Here is a 9803-nt window from a genome sequence, read left to right on the forward strand (position 1 = left end):
ATTAGTTCTGTATAACACCCAGTGCTCATCACAACACATGCCCTCCTTAATACCCATCACCCTGTTACCCCTTCCCCCAAACCCCCTCCATTCTGTAACCCTCAGTTTGTTTCCTGGTGTCCATAGGCTCTCACGGTTCGCCTCCCCCTCTGATTTCTCCCCCTTCAGATTTCCCTCCCTTGCCCTATGATCCTTTGGGCTATTGCTTATGTTCCACATGTGAGTGAAACCATATGATAATTGTCTGTCTCTGCTTGACTTACTTCACTTAGCATAATCCCCTCCAGTTTCATCCATGTTGATGCAAATGGTGGGTATTCTTCCTTTCTGATGGCTGAGTGATATTCCATTGTATATATGAGCCACATCTTCTTTATCCATTCATCTGTTGAAGGCATCTCGGCTCCTTCCACAGTTTAGCTATTGTGCACATTGTGGCTATGAACACTGGGGTGCATGTGCCCCTTCTTTCTACTACATCTATATTATGGGGGTAGATACCTAGTCGTGCAATTGCTAGGTCATAGGGTAGCTCTATTTTTAACATCTTGAGGAACCTCCATACTGTTTTTCAGAGTGGCTGTACCAGCTTGTGTTCTCACCAAAGTGTCTCCACATCCTCTCCAACATTTGTTTTTTCCTGTTTGTTAACTTTTGCCATTCCAATTGGTGTAAGGTGGTATCCCAATGTGGTTTTGATTTGTATTTCTGTGATGGCTAGTGCTGTTGAGCATTTTTTCATGTGTCTGTTTGCCATTTATATGTCTTCTTTGGAGAAGTGTTTGTTCATGTCTTCTGCCCATTTTTTGACTGGGTTATTCGTTTTTTGAGTGTTGGGTCTGAGAAGTTCTTTATAGATTTTGGATATCAGCCCTTTATCTGTAATGTCATTTGTAAATATCTTCTCCCATTCTGTGTGCTGCCTCTTAGTTTTGTTGACTGTTTCCTTTGCCATGCAGAAGCTTTTTATCTTGATGAAGTCCCAAAAGTTCGTTTTTGCTTTTGTTTCCCTTGCCTTTGGAGACATGTCTTGAAAGAAGTTACTGTGGCCAATGTCGAAGAAGTTACTACTTATGTTCTACTCTAGGATTTTGATGGATTCTTGTCTCACATTGAGGTCTTTCATTCATTTTGAGTTTGAAGAGCCCACAGCGAATATCATTCTCAATGCAGAAAAGCTGAGAGTTTTTCCCTTAAGGTCAGGAACACAACAGAGATGCCTACTCTCACCACTATTGTTCAACATAGTGCTAGAAGTCCTAGCCTCAACACTCAGACAAAAAAATAAATAAATAAAAGGCATCCAAATTGGCAAAGAAGAAATCAAACTCTCCCTCTTCACAGATGACATGATACTTTCTTTGAAAAACCCAGAAGATTCCACCCCCAAATTACTAGAACTCATACAATTCAGCAATGTGGCAGGATACAAAATCAATACACAGAAATCAGTTGCTTTCTTATACACTAACAATGTAACTGTAGGAAGAGAAATTAAGGAATTGATTCCATTCACAATAGTCACAAAAACCATAAGATACCTAGGAATAAACCTAACCAAAGAGGTAAAGGATCTATACTCTAGAAACTACAGAGCACTTATGAGAGAAATTGAGGAAGACACAAAATGATGGAAAAACATTCCATGCTCATGGACTGGAAGAATAAACATTGTTAAAATGTCTATCCTGCCCAGAGGAATTTACACTTTCAACACCATCCTTATTAAAATACCATTGGCATTTTTCAAAGAGCTGGAACAAACAATTGTAAAATTTGTATGGAACCAGAAAATACTCCAAATCTCCAAGGGAATGATGATGAAATATGAATGATGAAAAAGAAAAACAAAGCTGGGAGTATCATGTTGCCTGACTTCAAGCTATATTACAAAGCCGTGATCACCAAGACAGCATAGTATTGGCACAAAACAGACACATAGGCCAATGGAACAGAATAGAGACTTCAGAAATGGACCCTCAACTCTATGGTCAACTAATATGTGACAAATCAGGAAAAAATATCTAATGGTAAAAAGACAGTCTCTTCAACAAATGGTGCTGGGAAAATTGGACAGCTACATATGGAAGAATGAAACTGGACCATTCCCTTACACCATACACAAAGATAAACTCAAAATGGGCAGGGGTTTCTCCTGGTCTTCTTACAAGGGACCTGCCGCACTGGGACTGAGCCAAACTGGACTGAGAATGCCTGGAAAGGCACAGCACAGGCGTGTGGGACCTGATGTCAGCTGGTAGCCATGTTGGCACTGTGCTGTTTACTGAATGTGGTTTTGTGTTTTTGCTGAGAGGTAGGTGAAGGAAATGGTGTCAGCAAGCTCATTTGTCTCTGGAGAGGGGTCTCTGTGCTTCCTGCTCTCAAGGAAGCACTCCAAGAAGAGCAAATAATCTTTCTCCTGTGCATCCCAGTTGTTTTTCAGACTGCTGTTTTCATGTTGTCTGCCTCTGGGTTGCTCGCCTGCCTTCTTCCAGGAGCAGCACATTGCCTTCTTATCTCTATCCTTGCCAAACCTGTTGACTTTTAAAACTCAAAACCTTAGGGATGTCATGTGGGCAAGGGCCTTTGATGGTCTTCTGAGGGAGGATCTGGCTGTGCTGAGACTGCAGGAGGTTCAGTTGAGAAGGCAGTGACACCAGAGGGTGGGACAGAAGCAAGCAGGCTAGGCAGCCAGTGTCAAGGTTGAGCTACTCTTGACAGGTAGATCTGCATTTATCCTGAGGGGAAGGGGGTAGAAAAGGTGTCTGCTGTCTCCTTTGTCCCCAGAAGAGCATCTCCATGAATGGTATCTCTCATGGACATGCTCCAAGAAGAGGAAATCATCTCTCCCTTGTGTTCTCCAGGCATTCCTCATATCATGCCATCTTTCCTCTTGTTGTTTGCCAGACTTCTCTCTAGGGGTAGGGCAGCACTCTCAGGGCTCTATCGCAGACAAGCCTGCTAACCTTTAAAACTCCAGTCTTCAAACTCCATTGGTTGAAAAATTCACAAAAATTAGCCCCTCTTATTGTTCCAGCCAATGGGTTCGGAGAAGTGTTCTCCTTGTGCATTCCACTGCTCTTTTCTCTCACCTTACTCCATGACCAGGGCTCCACTTCTTGCAGCAACTGAGATCCATTTCTCCCCCAAACCACGTATCCACCATTTCTACCTTCCTTGATGTGGCTTCTTCTCTCCCTTTAGTTTTGGAGTTTGTTCTGTCAGTCCTTAGGTTGATTTCTTGGGTAATCAGAATGATTTATAGTTGTGATTGAAGGATGAGACAAGCCTGAGTCTTCCTACTATGCCTCCATCTTAATTCCCCCTTGACACTCATTTTAGACCTAGATATGTGAAGATTGAAAGTGGTGGGGTAGAGAAACATTTATCATGCAAATGTATGTCAAAAGAAAGCTGGAGTACCAATATTTATATCAGACAAACTAAACATTTTGTTCTTGTATTGTTTTATCCTGCTTTGGTATCAGGGTAATATTGGCCTCATAGAAAGATTTTGATTGTGGTCCTTCCGTATCATTATTTATAGTATTTTGATAAAGATCATCATTAATTATCATTTTTTAAATGTTTGGTAGAATTCACCAATGAAATCATGTGGTCTTGGGCTTTTCTACACTGGAAGATTTTTGTTTCCAAATTACACTTTCTTTCTTGCTATTAGTCTAAGATTTCTTACTTCTTGGATTCAAGATTCATGATTCAGTCTTGGTCACTTGCGTGTTTTTAGCAACTATCTGTTTTTTTTTCCCTATGTTATATGATTTATTAGTATATAATTGTTAATAGTAATCTGTTATCACACTATGTACTTCTGTGGTATCTGTTGTGTTGTTTTCTCTTCCAGGTAAGCTATTTAGTTTTGTTTGTTTTCTGACTGGTTGTTCTATCCATCATTGTAAGTGAAGTATTGAAGCATACTATTATTATTTTATTGCTGCTAATTTCTGCCTTCACATCTGTCAATATTTGCTTTCTGTGTTTAAGCTGTTTGATTTCCTGTGTTTGTACATTTATAATTGTTACAACTTCATGTTGAATTGATTCTTTTATCATTATATAACGACTTTTATCTCAAAAGATAGTTTGTCTATTTAGTCTATTTTAGTCTATTTTGTCTGATATAAGTATAGAAAATTCTGGTTTCTATGACATTTGCATAGAATATTTTTTTCCTCCCTTCACTTTCAGCCTCTTTGTCTCTTTAATTCTAAAGTGAGTTACTTGTAGGACTTCTGGGGAAGACGGTGGTGTAGAAGGATCTCAGGCTCACCTTGTTCAATGTATACACCTAGATAACACACATATAAGTATCAATAACCCAGAAAATGACCCAAGGACTGGCAGAAGAGACTCTCCAAAGGTAGTGTAGAGAAAAGGTTACATCAAAAAGGATAAGAAGGGCAGAGACATGGCCCTGATCCAAATTAACCTGTGGGACTATATGCAGGAGTGAGGGATGCCACTGGCAGACAGAGGAGACGAACAGACCCCACCCCAGGCAACCCAGGCCTGAAGGACTGACACTGGGAAGGCGAATCTTTATAATAACATTTGGCTTTAAAACCAAAGGGGCCTAACTTTGTGTGACTTTATAATCTGTAGGGCTTAACAACTGGAAATTTAAAAATCAGCAGGCTTAGTTCTGGGAAAGCTGGAGGTCCATAGGAAACTGAATTCACACTTTTAAAGAGACAGCACTACAAACAGCCTGATTGATACAGCAAAGAAGCAGCAGTTTGAAAAACGCCTGGGGTATACAAGAGGGAGATTTGTTTACTAATCTCAGAGGATGTGCTGGAGGGGCAGAAATCTTTGGGAGACTTGATATAACTAAAACATGAATAGGAAAGGAGTAAAAATATAGTGTTTTTAGAATGTGTTCAAACTTAAGTGACCATCAAATTAACAGACAGCTATATGCATAAGATAATATATAAATTTAATGGTAACTACAAATTAAAAACATGTAATAGATATGCAAATAGATAAGACAAAGGAATCTAAGTATATTGCTAATGAAAACCAATCAGTCCTGAGACAAAAGGGTAAGAGAAGAAAGAAACAGAGAAGAGCAACATAAACAACCATAAAACAAGAAATTAAATGGAAATAAGTACACACATATCAATAATTATTTGAATGTAAATGGACTAAACATTGTGATCAAAAGACAGAGTAGCTGAATGGATAAAAAAGCCAGACCCATGTATATGGTACTATAAGATTCATTTCAGACTTAAGATACGCTCAGATTGAAAGTGAAGAAATGGAAAAGCATTTATCTTGCAATGTAAGTGAAAAGTCAGCAAAGTTAGCAACACTTATATCAGACAAAATAGACTTTAAAACAAAGTCAGTAACAAGAGACAAATAAGGACACTGCATAATCATAAAGGGAACAATCAAAGAAGAAGATATAACAATTGTAAATATTTATGCCCCCCAAATGGGAGCCCCCCAAAATATAAAGCAACTAATAACAAATATAAAGGAACTAATCAATAGTAATACATTAATAGTAGAGGACATTAACACCCCACTTACATGAGTGGGTAAATCATCCAAAGAGAAACTCAACAAAGAAACAGTGGCTTTAAAGGAGACAATGGGCCAAGTGGATCTAAAAGATATATTCCGAACATTCTTTCATAAAAATAGCAGAATACACATTTGATTCAAGTATACATGGAACATTCTTCAGAATAGATCATATCGTAGCCCACAAAACAAGTCTCAGCAAATTCAAGAAGATCAAGGTCATACCATGCATCTTTTCTGACCACAACACTATGAAACTAGAAATCACCGGCAAGAGAAAATGTGGAAAGAACACAAATACATTGAGGTTAAATAACATGCCACTAAACAATAATTGGATCAACAAAGAAAGTGAAGAGGAAATAAAAAATAACATGGAGACAAATGAAAACAAAGACAAAAACATGGCCATCCAAAACTTAGGGATGTAGTAAAGGCAGTGTTAAGAGGGAAGTTTATAGCAATATAGGCCTACCTCAGGATGATAGAAAAATCTCAAATAAACAACTAACCTTATAGCAAAAGAAAGAGAGTTCTTCAGAAAAAAACAAACAAACAAACAAACCCAAGAAAGTAGAAGGAAGAAAATAATAAAGATTAGAACAGAAACAAATGAAATAGAAACTAAAAAATGACAGAACAGATCAATGAAAGAAGGTGGTTCTTTGAAAAGATTAAAAAAAATTGATAAACTATTAGTCAAAGATATCAAAAATAAAAAGACACCTGACTCAAATAAACAAAATCAGAAATGAAAGAGGAGAAATAACAACTGACAGCAAAGAGATATAAATAATTATAAGACAATATTATAAAAAATTATGTGCCAAAGGCAAGGAAAACAAGGGCAAAAATGAACTATTGGGACTTCATCAAGATAAGAAGCTATTGCACAGCAAAAGAAACAGTCGACAAAACCAAAAGACAACCGATAGAATGGGAGAAGATATTTGCAAATGACATATCAGATAAAGGGCTAGTATCCAAAATCTATAAAGAACTTATTAAACTCAACACCCAAAGAACAAATGATCCAATCAAGAAATGGGCAGAAGACATGAACAGACATTTCTGCAAAGAAGACATCCAAATGGCCGACAGACACATGAAAAAGTGTTCAACATCACTCAGCATCAAGGAAATCCAAATCAAAACCTCAGTGAGATATCACCTCACACCAGTCAGAATGGCTAAAATTAACAAGTCAGGAAATGACAGATGTTGGCAGGGATGTGGAGAAAGGGGAACCCTCCTACACTGTTGGTCGGAATGCAAGCTGGTGCAGCCACTCTGGAACACAGTATGGAGGTTCCTCAAAAAGTTGAAAATAGGGGCACCCGGGTGGCTCAGTTGGTTGGGCGACTGCCTTCGGCTCAGGTCATGATCCTGGAGTCCCGGGATCGAGTCCCGCATCGGGCTCCCTGCTCGGCGGGGAGTCTGCTCCTCCCTCTGGCCCTCTTCCCTCTCATGCTCTCTCTCATTCTCTCTCAATCTCTCAAGTAAATAAATAAAATCTTTAAAAAAAAAAAAAGTTGAAAATAGAGCTACTGTATGACCCCACAATTGCACTACTGGGTATTTACCCCAAAGATACAAGTGTAGGGCTCTGAAGGGGTATGTGCACCCCGATGTTTATAGCAGCAATATCCACAATAGCCAAACTATGGAAAGAACCAAGATGTCCATCGACAGATGAATGGATAAAGAAGATGTAGTGTATATATATATATATATATACAATGGAATATTATGTAACCATCAAAAGGAATGAAATCTTGCCATTTGTGACAACGTGGATGGAACTGGAGGGTATTATGCTGAGCGAAATAAGTCAATCAGAGAAAGACATGTATCATATGACCTCACTGACAGGAGGAATTCTTAATCTCAGGAAACAAACTGAGGGTTGCTGGAGTGGTGGGGTTTGGGAGGGATGGGGTGGCTGGGTGATAGACTTTGGGGAGGGTATGTGCTATGGTGAGCGCTGTGAATTGTGTAAGACTGTTGAATCACAGACCTGTACCTCTGAAACAAATAATACATTATATGTTAAAAAAAAAAGAAGATAGTAGGAAGGGAAAAATGAAGAGGGGGAAATCGGAGGGGGAGACGAACCATGAGAGACTATGGACTCTGAGAAACAAACTGAGGGTTCTAGAGGGGAGGGGTGGGGGGATGGGTTAGCCTGGTGATGGGTATTAAAGAGGGCACGTTCTGTATGGAGCACTGGGTGTTATATGCAAACAATGAATCATGGAACACTACATCAAAAACTAATGATGTGGGGCGCCTGGGTGGCTCAGTTGGTTAAGCGACTGCCTTTGGCTCAGGTCATGATCCTGGAGTCACAGGATCGAGTCCCGCATCGGGCTCCCTGCTTGGCAGGGAGTCTGCTTCTCCCTCTGACCCTCCCCCGCCTCATGCTCCCTCTCTCTATCTCATTCTCTCTCTCAAATAAATAAATAAAATCTTTAAAAAAAAAAAAAAAAATAAAAAGTTGTAATGTATGGTTATAAACATAACATAATAAAAAAAAATTACTAGAAAAACATAACTTCCAAAAACTGAATCTGAAAGAAATAGAAAGTTTAAATAGAACATTTACCAGCATTAAAATGGAATCAGTAATCAAAAAATTCCCAACAAACCAAAGTTCAGAAGTAGTTGGCTTCACAGGTGAATTCTGCCAAATATTTAAAGAAAAGTTAAGACCTATTCTCAAAATGTTCAAAAAAAATAGAAGAACGAGGGAAGCTTCCAAATTCATTGTGTGAGGTCAGCATTACCCTGATACAGAAACCACTTAAACACACTACAAAAAAGAGAGGCCAGAGGTTTCGCTGTGGCCTTTTTTGCTCTGATCCTCTGAAGAGGTGTGGAAATCCCCCACGGTAAAAAAGCCACACAGAGGACCTGTTTCCACTAAGCCCATTCCCCTGACAGAGGGCGGGGCAACTTTGCCCAGGCAGGGTTGCCTGACAAACTGTGCAGCAGGGCCCTTCCCCAGAAGACAAGCTGGAAGAACAGGTGAAAGACAATCCTATGGATAACATGAGACTATAAAATCCCAATGGCAGGGAAAAATAGTATAATGAGTTCCAGGTTTGGCTTCATGACTTGTTTCTTTTTCAGAAAAATTCTTCTTTTGTCTTTTTTTTTTTCTTATGCTTTTTCATTGTTTTTTTTTTTTTTCTTTTTTCTACTTTGATAGGAATTTAATTTTTTTAATTTAATTTAATTTTATTATGTTAAAGTATATCATTAGTTTTTGATGTAGGGTTCCATGATTCATTGTTTTCATATACCACACAGTGCTCCATGCAATATGTGCCTTCCTTAAAACCCATCACTGGGCTAACACATTCCCGCACCCCCCTCCCCTCTAAAACACTGAGTTTGTTCCTTGGAGTCCATAGTCTCTCATGGTTCAATTCTCTCCCCGATTTTGCCCCCTTCATTTTCCCTTCCTTCTCCTAATGTCCTCCATGCTATTCCTTATTTTCCACAAATAAGTGAAACCATATGATAATTGACTTTCTCTACTTGACTTATTTCACTTAGCATAATCTCGTCCAGTCCTATTCATGTTGATGCAAAAGTTGGGTATTCATCCTTTCTGATGGTTGAGTAATATTCCATTGCATATATGGACCACATCTTTATCCATTCGTCTGTTGAAGGACATATCGGCTCTTTCCACAGTTCGGCTATTGTGGACACAGCTGCTATGAACATTGGGGTGCATATGGCCCTTCTTTTCAATACATCTGTGTCTTTGGGGGTAAATACCCAGTAGTGCCATTGTTTTTTTTTTTTTAATTTTTTTATTGTTATGTTAATCCCCATACATTACATCATTAGTTTTAGATATAGTGTTCCATGATTCATTGTTTGTGCATAACACCCAGTGCTCCATGCAGAACGTGCCCTCCTCAATACCCATCACCAGGCTAACCCATCCTCCCAACCCCCTCCCCTCTAGAACCCTCAGTTTGTTTTTCAGAGTCCATTGTCTCTCATGGTTCTTCTCCCCCTCCGATTTCCCCCCCTTCATTCTTCCCCTCCTGCTACATTCTTCTTCTTTTTTTCTTTCTTAACATATATTGCATTATTTGTTTCAGAGGTACAGATCTGAGATTCAACAGTCTTGCACAATTCACAGCGCTTACCAGAACACATACCCTCCCCAGTGTCCATCACCCAGTCACCCCATCCCTCCCACCCCACCCCCCACTCCAGCAACC

Source organism: Phoca vitulina, unplaced genomic scaffold (genome assembly GCF_004348235.1).
Source record: "Phoca vitulina isolate PV1807 unplaced genomic scaffold, GSC_HSeal_1.0 scaffold112, whole genome shotgun sequence".
Lineage (NCBI taxonomy): Eukaryota > Metazoa > Chordata > Mammalia > Carnivora > Phocidae > Phoca > Phoca vitulina.